The sequence below is a fragment of the Suncus etruscus genome, chromosome X, assembly GCF_024139225.1.
Source record: "Suncus etruscus isolate mSunEtr1 chromosome X, mSunEtr1.pri.cur, whole genome shotgun sequence".
NCBI lineage: Eukaryota > Metazoa > Chordata > Mammalia > Eulipotyphla > Soricidae > Suncus > Suncus etruscus.
In genome coordinates this window covers 122367913-122380934 of record NC_064868.1, presented here as the reverse complement: position 1 = coordinate 122380934, position 13022 = coordinate 122367913, and the positions used below count along the sequence as shown (strand labels likewise).

The 13022-nt window shown below is 39.0% G+C and overlaps 1 non-coding gene across 1 annotated transcript; it reads left to right on the top strand.

Annotated features, from left to right (window-relative positions):
* Positions 1–12840: 12840 nt before the first annotated feature.
* LOC126000300 (U6 spliceosomal RNA) lies at positions 12841–12947 on the top strand. Its single transcript, XR_007492651.1, has one exon. It is a non-coding gene; the product is annotated as a U6 spliceosomal RNA (small nuclear RNA).
* The last annotated feature ends 75 nt before the right edge of the window (positions 12948–13022 follow it).

Below are 13022 nucleotides of genomic sequence, written 5' to 3'. Positions count from 1 at the left end.
CACAGGAGGATGTTACTTATCTGTAGTATAAAAAAACTTGCATTAGGAAATGTAATGTAGTAAAAGGGGAAATCAAGATTACCCCAGAAGCTAGGGAAGAAAAGGCCAGAGAAGAAAAATCAAGAGGGGCAAGGAAGAAGATGAGAAAGAAAAGTAATAGAGGATCAGAGACTAAACAACACTGAAAACAAGATCTAAGAGGAAACCTTGGAACTTTAATATGCCTGCCAAGGAAGTTGGTGGGGCGAGGGGGCAGTTTGTTAGGGGGTAGGAGGTTATGGAATATGGGAGCACTGGTGATGGGAGTTGACACTGGTGGTAAAGTGAAATTGGTGTTGAAATATTAAATGCATACAACTCAACTATCCATAACTTTGTAAATCATAGTTCTTTAAGTAATAATTAAAAAAAATAGGGGCTGGGCGGTGGCGCTAGAGGTAAGGTGCCTGCCTTGCCAGTGCTAGCCTAGGACGGACCGTGGTTCGATCCCCGGTGTCCCATATGGTTCCCCAAGCCAGGAACGACTTCTGAGCACATAGCCAGGAGTAACTCCTGAGCGTCACCGGGTGTGGCCCAAAAAAAAAAACCAAAAAAAAAAAAGTGAAATAAACTATAGTAGAAAATAAAAGTAAATAAATTTTCTGAGATACAGATAATAGAATTGAGATGGTTTTGATAACCCTGTATATCCATACAGTGAATTTAAATTCATTTATACAATGATAATACCAAATTTAAAAAGTTTAATTAGAGGCCTGAGTGATGGCACTAGAGGTAAGGTGTTTGCCTTGCAAGCACTAGCCTAGGACGGACCTTGGTTCAATACCCTGACATCCCATATGGTCCCCCCAAGCCAGGAACTATTTCTGAGTGCATAGCCAGGAGTAACCCCTGAGCATCACCAGATGTGGCTCAAAAACCAAAAAATGGTTAATTAAATTTAATAGATAAATTAATTATAATAAATAAATCAAGTTGAAAGAAAAAATTCATCCATACAATGAAATTAAAAAAGCAATTAAGGGGATAGAGAGATAGCTCAATGAACTGGAGTACATGCTTTGCATGTGGAAAGTTTGGGTTCCATCCTTGAAACCTCATAATCCCCTGAATATTAATGGGACTGACTCCCATGTACTGGGTTGGAAACAGTCTCTGAGCACTGCTAGGTGTCCCTCTAAATTAAAATAAAGGAACAAGCAAAAAAAAAGAGAAAAAGAAAGAGGAACCTTAAATACATATTGCATATGTAAGACATGAACCCTAAAAGGCTATAAACTGTAAGATCAAAATATAACATAACTATACGACTCCTAGGGATACACCCAGGACCAAAGAAACACAATGCAAAAATGTCTTCCTCACACCTATATTCACTGCAGTGCTAGTTACAATAGTTAGACTCTAGAAACAACCAAGATGTACTTCAATAGATGAATGGCTAAAGAAACCATGGTATATATATGCATATATATATGCATATATATATGCGCATATATATATATACACACACACAATGGAATACTATGCAGCCATCAGGAGAGATGAAGTCATGGAATTCTCCTATACATGGATATACATGGAATCTATTATGCTGAGTGAAATAAGAAGGAGAGAGATCGACACAGAATAGTCTCACTCATCTACAGGTTTTTTTTTTTTGTGGGGGGGCCACACCCGGCGGTGCTCAGGGGTTACTCCTGGCTGTCTGCTAAGAAATAGCTCCTGGCAGGCACGGGGGACCATATGGGACACTGGGATTCGAACCAACCACCTTTGGTCCTGGATCGGCTGCTTGCAAGGCAAACACAGCTGTGCTCTCTCTCCGGGCCCTCATCTACATGTTTTAAGAAAAATAAGACATTATTGTAATAATGCCCATAGACAATAGAGATGAGGGCCGGAAGGCCAGCTCACAGTATGAAGCTCACCAAAAAGAGGTGAGTGTAGTACAGTTAGAGAAATAACTACACTGAAAACTATCATAACAATGTCAATGAGTGAGAGAAGTACAAGGCCTGTCTCGAATACAGGCTAGTGGTGGATGGGAGATGAGGGTCATTGGTGGTGGGAATGTTGCACTGGTGAAGGAGGTGTTCTTTATATAACAGATACCCAACTACAATTATGTCTTTAATCAAGGTGCTTAAATAAAAATATTATTAAAATATAGCATTCTAGAAAAGAAAAACTATGGAGACAAGAGACCAGCAGTTGGAAACAATTATGCTAAATGAGAGAGGGATGAATAAGAAAAGTAGAACACAGTAGTTTCCTTTACCTTTTCTTATCTATTTTAGTTTTTAGGCTATACTTGGGAGTGCAGAAGGAGAGCTCCTGTGTCTGTGCTCAGAGGATCAAACAGTACTTGGGGATCAAATCCACGCCTTTTGCATATAAAGCACATGTGCCCTTTAAGCTATTTCTTTGATTTGAATGTTTAGTGATGTAAAACAATTCTGTACAATACTGTAATGGTAGAATCGTGTCAGCATGTTTGTTTTATACAAGTAAATGTATATATGTCTATAACATATATAAAGATTGAATATTATATTATATATCATGCTATCATATTATATATGATGTTATATGATATTATCATATCATATTATAAAGATTGAATCCTAGGATCAGAGAGATAATACAGGGGTTAAAGCACTTTCCTTTTATTCAGCTGAATGTGGTTTGATTCCCAGTACCACACATGGTCCCCTGAACACCACTGGAAGTGATCCCTGAGCACTGAGCCAGGAGTAAGCCCTGAACACAGTTGATATGGTTCCCCCAAATAAAACAAAACCAGACACATAAAAAGCATTGTGTATATTGAAAGAAGCCCAGATATAAAAATACAATCATAACTATGATCTCACACATCTGATATTTTTGAAAAGACAAAACTATATGGGCAGAATTAAGACCAGTAATTACCAGGTTCTGGAACATATAAAATTGTTTTCATAACACATTCTCTTTAGTTATATTTGAAATAAATAACTAAACTCTTTGGAGTAACAGTGTCATATAGGGGCATTTGTGAGATATTGATGGCCTTATTTCTCTTCGTCTATGCACCTGTGTCTTTTAAAGTAATTCATTCAGTTCTCAAAAAAGAACCATACAGTTTTAAGAGACTCATTTATTTAATACTCATATTAGTTGAGGAAATGAAAACTTAAAGTAGTAAAATGATGTGTAAGAGGCTGCTAAAGTCCTAAGTGGTTTATGCTCTTTACTGTCCTTTCTCCCCTGGTCCACTCAACATTCCCTACTCTGATTGCTGATTTACAGAGCATAGTCTTAAGGAGCTGTCACACAGAACTTAAGCTAAAATCTGCTGAACCCTGATAAGCTTGCTCAGGAGAGGGTATAAAAACAATAGGGTCCACAAGAAGAGAGGAACCAGTAGAGCAATTGGTAAAGTATCCATGATAGGTCACTCATCACACCTGTAGGAACTTCTAAATCCTTTCCAAGGAATGCCATTTTAGAAATAAGTTAGAAATTTATGAATATTACGGTGCGACAATACTCTGTATTATAGACCAACTAATATGTATTTAGTATTCAACAACTATAGTTTTCTTCTGATAAACAGGACTGTTCATACTTGATCCTTCAACCACAGGGATTCCAATTAAGAAAAATAAAACTGCATTGTTAGACGGATCTAAAGAAAAATATATTTTAAGTTTTGCATCATTCTTCAGAAAGCCTAACATAAGCTCACTAGTACAGCAATGCATGGGGGAAAACAAGACAAGAAATTATTCTCTAGCTCTAGGATTTATGAAAACATCATGTTATCTGTTCACTTGTAAAAAGTCCCAAGCTTACTGAAATAATCTAGCTTTTCTTTCTTTATCTTCAGTTTAGTTTAATCTTCGTATTAGAATATAATTGTAATACTTAGTAGAGTTTAATGTACACATGATTTTGATAAACTGCCAGGGTACCAAAATAAACTTCGATTAAATTCTTTCAGAAAATCAAAGTTATAGCAATCATGGAGTAAAAACACAAAAACATTACAACAGTTCCACAGTTAAGATGACTAAAATCTACTCTAATAAAACAACCTTTTCTTGGGCTTTAAGATGACTGTTAGAACTTATTAAATAAATCAGTATTTCAAATGACCAGACAAGAACTCTCATGATCAACATAATGAGTTATCAAGGCTGAGTAATACATGGATTAAGTGCATAATCAGATGTTAACAAAAGAAGCTCAGGGCTGGATAGAGTACACAGAGTAAGGGGTTTGCTTTGGATGTGGCTTAACCCATTTCGTTCTGGACAACATATATGGTCCTTTCTCCCTAGCAGCATTAGGAGAGATTCCTAAACACAGACAGGGTCAAGAAACCACTAATAGCCCTTCAGCACCTCCAGGTATGACTTCCAAAGAACAAGCAAAGCAAAACAAAGGAGACTCAATAGGACCGTCTCTTGGAAAGTAGGTCTATTGGGGATAATAGGCAATCAATCAAGTTCCACTGAGTTAAAAGCCATACCTAAGCAAGTAGGTATTTTTGCGCCTGGTTCTTGGTGAAACACCTCGGTAGTATGGAAGATACAGCTAATACTCTTCAGTCTTTTCACGGAGCTGTGAACAGAAAAGAGAGGATTGTTACTAAGTATGCCATTAATATCAAATCAATTTCCCTAAGAAAATAGTTATCATGAAAAATATTGCTATACTCCCCAACCCCAAACAGTTTTTCTAGCTCTGTTCATCCTCTACTGTCCACTACTCCCTCTTAGGATATCTAAGATAAAGTCTGTGAGTGAGCTGTACTGCAAATACACAGTGATGTAATCAACTGTGTCCTATTGATGATGTCATAATGTAATATGCTAGGAAACCGATTGTCAATCAAAGGCACTTATCAAGAGCTACTATCCTTGTCCCTGTAGTTAATGGAATAAGTAATGGTTTAGTCCTAAAACTACAGATACAAAATGGTTTGCCATCTTTAAGATGGATTCTAATGGAGACAGTGTCTTAAAATTAAGTGCAGGCCAAAGTTCTGTATGCCATTGTCAGACAAACAGATTAAAATAGCTCACAAAAATGAACTGAGTCACTTTGGTTTTTAGGACTAATGCCTTCCAAAAAAGGTTTGATTTTTCTTGTGCCATAGACTCAAGCATGTGGCTAGAGTTTTAAAGTAGGAAGTCTAAAATTATACTAGATATACAAAAAATCAAATTCTCTCTTGCCTTAAGACTGACCAATTGAAAACTGTCAAATAACACTCATGTCCTACATCAAAACTGGAGGAAAATATACTTGCCAGTGGCTAATTGTCACCAGGAAACCTATCACCAATAAGAAATAGTAAGAAATAGAAGTGTGCACCCACATTACATCCAGATTTTCAAAGGGCTCTTCCCATTACTTCCTTCTTGTCTCTGTCACTTTCTTACTCAGATCTTGGCTGTACAGTCTAGCAATGGTATACATTCCCAAGTTTTCCCTAGCTCCTATCCCCATATCTTCCCATGCCCTATTGTCATATCCTTCTTTTCTTTGCTGCACAGCTTTTACCACCTTCTATTCTGATATATAAACATACATATTATCTGATGGTCCAGGGATCAGGTCCCAGTTCAGGCACCATTATATTGAATAAAGTCCTTAGGTTCAAACACCAGAACACTGGAAAGAAGTGGGTCTGGAAGTGAATGGCAGTCTGGAGAACAATTTACACACACACACACACACACACACTCATCGAGGGAGAAATGAATCTTCAGGAGTTCCCCCACGTTTGACCTTTGCTCCTAAGAAGCAGCAAGCTTCATTGGAGGTCCAGAAACACAAGAGGGCGACTTCCTCCCAATTGATTATTTAATCTCAGGGAAGAAGACCACACCTAGAGGTGGGATCAAGTGGTCTCAACACCAATCCAAGGTGCTACATTCAAAGATGTTTCCAACCAATGTGTAATGAGGCATATACTGACAGAGGTAGAAACAGGACAATCCCAGTAATCCCACAGCATGTCATATACATACATAAACACACATGCCTGACTGATTTTATTTCTGTCATTGCCACTATTTCCCTACCCCATTAAACTTATTGTCTATGTAAGCAGGGACTTTTTGTGCCTTGCATGGCTGTTTCCAACACTAAGAATAGTCTCTGACAGAACTATGATTGTTAAGAGGGCAGAATATGGGAGGACGGTAATGCACAGGATGAGAAGGGTGAAGTAACACTGTGCAAATCATAAAAATTAAGACTATTATAAATCATATTAACTTAATAGTTTAAAAATGTGTGTCTGATTTCAATGAGCACTGAATAAAATAATAAAAACCACATGGTCATGCCATTCCTACAGGTGACCTGACCGGTGATTATTCTTCAGAAATTTCTTTCACACCTTAACATCCTTCCACAAATACTTGTTACAAATAGGCAAGACTCAGGGCCGTAGAGATAGTGAAGCGGTATGGAGTTTGCCTTAGACCAAGGTCACAAACTCGCTGCCTGCGGGCTGCAAACGGCGCTCCATACAACATTTTGTGGCCCTGCCCTAGAGGAATCTTTTTTTGTTTTGTTTTGTTTTAGTTGTTTGGGTCACACCCCCCAATGTTCAAGGCTTACTACTGACTTTGCACTCAAGGATAACCCCGATTTTGCCTCCTGCGGCCCCAAGGTAAATTGAGTTTGAGACCCCTGCCTTAGACACTGAAGGACAGTGGTTCGAATCCTGGCATCCCATATGGTCCCTCGAGCCTGCCAGGAGCAATTTCTTTTTTTTCTCCCCCCCACCCAGGAGCGATTTCTGAGTGTAGAGCCAGGAGTAACCCCTGAACATTGGCGGGTGTGACTCAAAAACCAAAAAAAAGAAAAAAAAAGACAAATAGGCAAGACTCATATAAACTAAATTCTTAAAATACTTTTACCTATATTAAAAAAATCACTAGTTTGCAGTTAGAACTGGAGACATAACCAGTAAATGGAACCATAATCAATAAGAAATGGTTGATCCAGGAAAAAAAGTTTGTTTATAGGATATTAATCTGAGGTGATGCTATAATTTGTGTTCCAGAAATCATTTTACTTTTAGATTGAGGCTGAGGGGGTATTTATATCTCGCTGATTAAAAAGTACCTTAGAAGAAAATATATGGGTTGCAGGTAAGAGGGAAAGATCTTGCCTAGGGTAGGGGTCAGTGGTTTACAGAATTCCCTGCTGGTGGTACAGGAGTTAAGGCTCTTGTCTTACCTGCAGCAGACCTAGCTTCCATTAACAGCTAAAGTCTAGGGTAATTCAGGGATCAAATCTGGGTAAGCTGCATGCAAGATAGGCACCCTACCTGCTATAATATCACTGTGACCCTAGTACTAGTGAATTTTAAAGTAAAGTATGTAAACTTGCTTATAGATATGATATTGACTATAACAAGTATATTAGACTAGAAATGAGTATACAATACCACAATTTTAAAATGTACTGGGAAACAAAAAACTTACATGATTCTCTTTATGGCCATATTGGCTGTACTGTGGCAGTGTGGAACTAAATACCTCAATATCTCTGACTAGTGCTTGTACTTACAGTTGTGATACAAGAGAATCTGCAAAGAGAATGTATTTTATTAATGAAAGAAACACTATTTTAAAGAGTAATTTTCAGATTAGCAGAGATAATAATAAAATGCTAATAATGCGAACTGGAAAAAAACACTTATATGTAGACAAAAAAGTTCAAAAGCTGGTTATTTTCAGATTCTCCCCATTTTCTGGTTCTGGGGTCACACGTGGTGGCACTTAGTGGTTACTCCTGGCTCTACTCTCAACTACTCTTGGAAGACTCCAAGGACCATAGGGGATGCCAGGTCAGATGCATGCAAGGCAAATAAGTGCCCTGTCTGCTGTGCTATATTTATCACTCTGGTCCCATCAGATCACATTTGTATGGAGAAAATGAGGAGCGAGGGGCCAGATAATCAAAACCTTATAAACCCTCTGAGGGTATATGTAATATAATTGGTTATCTCACATTCACCTCACAGCTTCACTTACATGCACAACCTGACTGGCTCTCTGATAATCACCCTATGCTATATATATATATATATATATATATATATATATATATATATATATATTTATATATGTATATATAAATAAAATCTGGTCTTCTCACTAATTTACATACACAGGCCAATCTAATCACCTCTCAAACCTAGTTAGATACAGAATCCACAGATACTCTGATTCAAACTTCAGTTGTGGAGGGAGCCTTTGATTGTCAAGAGAACCTTATCAGATAGAACATTCTGGAGCTCACTCAACCCCTAGTTCCTCATTCCTGGAGGGCACCAACTTTGGTTTTATTGCAGAATTAACTCTCCCTGTGTCTTGAAGAACTATTTCACTGGGTTAAGTCACTGAACCCAGGGGGCCTTGGTTCTTACACTACCAGTATCTTCTATATCTTATATTAACCCCTTATCTGATGGGCTTTGGGTGAATAGTTTCTCCCATTCTGTGGGTGGTCTTTTTCCTGGTCCCTGTTTCCTTTGACATGAAGAAGCTTCTTGGTTTAATATAGTTACATTTGTTTATCTTTGCTTCCACTGGCTTTGATACAGCTGTTTCATCTTTGAAAATGCCTTTAGTTTCAATGTCATGGAATGTTCTGGGCAGAACTTTTTAAATTGGATGTAGTAAGATTTATTTTTGTTTTTTGTCTTTGCCTCTGTAGTCATCTCATTAAGACAACTCTGCAGTCAATTTCCTGGAGAATTCTGCAGCTGTATTTTTCAATGTATATTATGGATTCTGGTCTAATCATGATGTCTTTAATCCACTGGTTTTGAAGAATGGTGAATGGTGTGAGGTACAGTTATCATTTCTTCTCTTTAACATATGGCTACCCAGTTTTCCCAAAAATCATTTGTTGAAGAGATTTTTTTTGCTCCACTTCAGATAGTTAGCTCCTTTGTTATAGATTAATTGCCCATATTTGGGAGAAGGGATTTTTTTTATTTAAACACCTTGATTACATACATGATTGTGTTTGGGTTTCAGTCACGTAAAGAACACCACCCATCACCAGTGCAACATTCCCATCACCAACAGTCTGAATTCTGTTCCAATGGCCCACATGTTTATGTCTAATGCAGTACAATATAACTATTTTATTTTCATAACTTTATATTTAAAAAAACTTAGATTTACAAACTTATTGACTTTCCAGTTTTAAGCATATATTTGAACACCAATTCCACAACCAGTGTGAACTTCTCTCCACCAGTGCACTAGTATTTCTAAACGCTATTCCTACTCTACCCCCACATACTAACCTTGACAGGCACATTACAAAGTTCATTAATTGCAGCTTAGATCTCATGTTTTCAGGGTTTCTGAGCCTGTGTTTTAGATATCTAGCTAAAACATTCTCCCACATCACCATTATAACCAAAGCCCCAACCCCATTGCTTCCCTTTCTCATTTTCTTTTTTTTTAGTTTTCTTTTTTATATTAATAATAAAAATCATTGATTATATTAATTTTTATTTTGACCAAAGTGGATTACAAATCATTCACAGTAGTATTTCAGGTACTTGATTTATCTCCTTTTCTCACATTTTCCTCCCTGAACTCTGGGGTCCAGGGTGATCTAGGTGTCCCTCCTTTACTACATCATGTTTTAAGTCTTATTTTAATCGGAACTACTGTCTCTTACTTTACCTTATTTCTTATACCCTACATAGAAGTGAGACCATTTTTGTTCATCTTTCTTCTTCTGACTTACTTTGCTTATTTCCCATCAGTATAGAAGAAGGCTCTTCTAGAGGCCTGAGTGATAGCACAGTGGTGGGGCATTTACATTGTAGCTGCTGACCTGGGACAAAACTGGGTTTGATCTCTGGGATCTTATATGTTTCCCCGAGCCTGCAGAGCCAGGAGTAACCCCTGAACACTGCCAGGGTGCCCCCCCCAAAAAAAAAAGGAAAAAAAGAAGGCTCTTTTATTTACAACTCCAAAAGCTCATTAGGAGCTGGACAGAGAAATAAAACAAGGCCTTTCCCTACACCTACCACTAACATAATATTGATACCAAGATTGCACAGAAGTGTTTCAGTAGAATTCACCCAACAGAGAAACTCCTGAATACTAGCAAACAAACAAGAACACAAGTAAAGGGCCACATGTAGAAGGGTGCACTAGAACACCAAAACAAAATTCCAGCACAAGAATGAGACTGACTGTCTGGATCTGTGTGTATATATGGGTATTGATGGAAATCTTAGCACTTACACACTCTCCACCACAAACAATAACATGTCCTCAGTAGAATAGTAATTCATTTGCTTGCAGATACCAGTCTCTCCTCTCTGGTGACATACAGGTCCCCAACACTGACTTTCTGGGGAGATAGACATTTGGTGTGGGATGCCACTGAGTTCCAGTTCACCCAATTGCATTCCTCTATATAAAAATGCTGCTAGAAAAGGTTTTCTGTTCATGCACACTTGCCTTCTGGGAACCATATTTCTTCACAAAAATTTCTGCTGAAGACAAAGAGAAGCGTAGTGTCTAAGAAGAAGGAATATGTTAAATTGCTCCAACTTTAAGGCAGAGAGGCCAAGAGAATGTCAGAAATGAGATCTTGGGTAGGACCATTTACCATTACACCTGCACAGGTGTACCAAGGTCAGGGGAGCTACATGTTATGAGAATAAGCAACTACAAAAGTGAGTTACTGGACAAGAATCCTTTGCAATCAGAGTACATGAACAGTTGAGGATCTCTTTGTTTGCTGTGTTTGCCTTTAATTTCAAAAGTACAAACATGAAGATGTGACTTTCTGGTGCACAGGGCAACTGAAACCTTTCAGTTTTACCAGACAATTTTTACTATTCTCAACTATGTAGAAGAATGAAAATCGGGAGGGTCATTACCCAGAACTAGTGCTATTGGAGAAATTGCTATGGCAGGGCAGGCCTGTCACAGACCTATAGATATGGTGTGATAGTCTAGCATTGGCTCCTAAATCCCCTGTACTCCCAGAACATGGTTTTGGGCATCATGGGTCCTGCACTGAAGGCAATATTAAAGGAAAAGTATATGGAGATAAAAATGTTAGGGGTCCCTTTTTAGCATGCCCCCCATATACAACAAAGGCAGTCCCATTTACAAGCAGTTGGAACTGATGGGCTATTCCCTCTTCTTTTCTGCTTATTTGTTTTTAGGACATGCCTAGTGGTTACTCCTGGCTTAGGGGTTACTCCTGGCTCTGCCTTCCAGAATTACTCCTGGTAGGCCCAGGGGACCATACGTGATGCTGGGGATTGAACCAAGTTGACTATGTGCAAGGCAAATGCTCTACCCAGTGTACTATCACTCTGGCCCCTTGAGCTATTCTTTTTTTTTTTTTTTTTTGGTTTTTGGGCCACACCTGGCGGTGCTCAGGGGTTACTCCTGGCTGTCTGCTCAGAAATAGCTCCAGGCAGGCACGGGGGACCATATGGGACACCGGGATTCGAACCAACCACCTTTGGTCCTGGATCGGCTGTTTGCAAGGCAAACACCGCAGTGCTATCTCTCCAGGCCCGAGCTATTCTTAAAAGAAGAAATTTTCATTTTAAAAAAGAAATATTTCACTTTATTTTTTGTTTTGGGGCCACAACCAGAAGTGCTCAGGGATTGTTCCTGGCTCTTCACTCAGAAATCACTCCTGGTGGGCTTGGAGGACCACATGGGATGCCAGGGGATTGAATTCAGGTAGGCTGTGTGCAAGACAAATGACCTACCCGCTGTACTTGGGTCACAGAAAATTTCATTTTAAAGTCAGAAAGCACTCATCTTTGCTGAGCATCTGGTAATTCCTAACACATGCCTGAACCAAAAAAGAAAAAAGGCATATTTTGAACCAAAGAGATAACCATCTTTGAGGTAGAAGCCATTTTAGGTGTGAAGAAATGTAATGTCAATTAATTACATGCAATTAATTGCCCCCCCAAACCCTGTCCAAGCAGACAAAAGGGATTTTCATGAAGATGAATTTTCATTGAGATGGCTCTGCACTTTGGAGTTACCACAGGAGATGCAGGAGCCAATGCTGGGCTACCACAGCATGCCTGCAGGTCAGCCTTTAAGTCACTAATGTAACTGGAACTTCACTGCCCTCAGCATTATTTTGTAGGGCTACAGTCATATTAATAGAGGCGTCCAGGCCCCTGGAACACTGTGATAGAAATCTGTACTACGCATCCCTCTTCTTGTTCCACCACTACTCCAATGCTTGCAATAATTATACCAGCTCATGGATCATTCTAAATTCAGGAAGTGGGGTGGGCAAAAATGAGGAAGCCTCAGTTTATTCTCACCAGCTGCCTGAAGGTGACTCTATTTAATTTTTTAAGGGCCACACCTAGCAGCGCTTAGGTCACTCCTGTCTCTGGGCTCAGAAATTGCTCCTGGCAGGCTTGGGGGAACCATATGGCATCTGGGGCTCGAACTTGAGTTGGCTGCATGCAAAATAAATGCCCTACCCCTTGTAATATTGCTCCAGCTCCACACAGTTACCCAGTACTCATAAATTATCGTATTCTTTGTACCATAAGATGCACCCCCGGGTGTGTCTTCTGGAGCAAATGCCATCTGGAGCTGAAGCCTGAGTGTAGGGGAGGAGAGCATCTAAAAACTGTGTGTGTCTTATGGTCAGGTGCATCTTAGAGTGAAAAATATGCTATGCTCCAGGTCTTGGACCAAAGAGAACAGGCTCCTAGCTTAATGGTCATATATGTAACCTAGATAGTCTTAAATAAACAGGCAGCCCCCACCAACCTAAATGGGAATGCAAGTGCTCGATCCAGCAGCACATATACTAAAATAGGAATGATACAGAAAAGATGAGCATGGCCCCTGCACAAGGATGACATGCAAATTCGTAAAGCGTTCCATATTAAAAAATAAAGAAAAAATGAGAATGCAAGACCTTAATCTCATCTTACCAACATTAATGGGCCCTAAATTCAAAGAGAC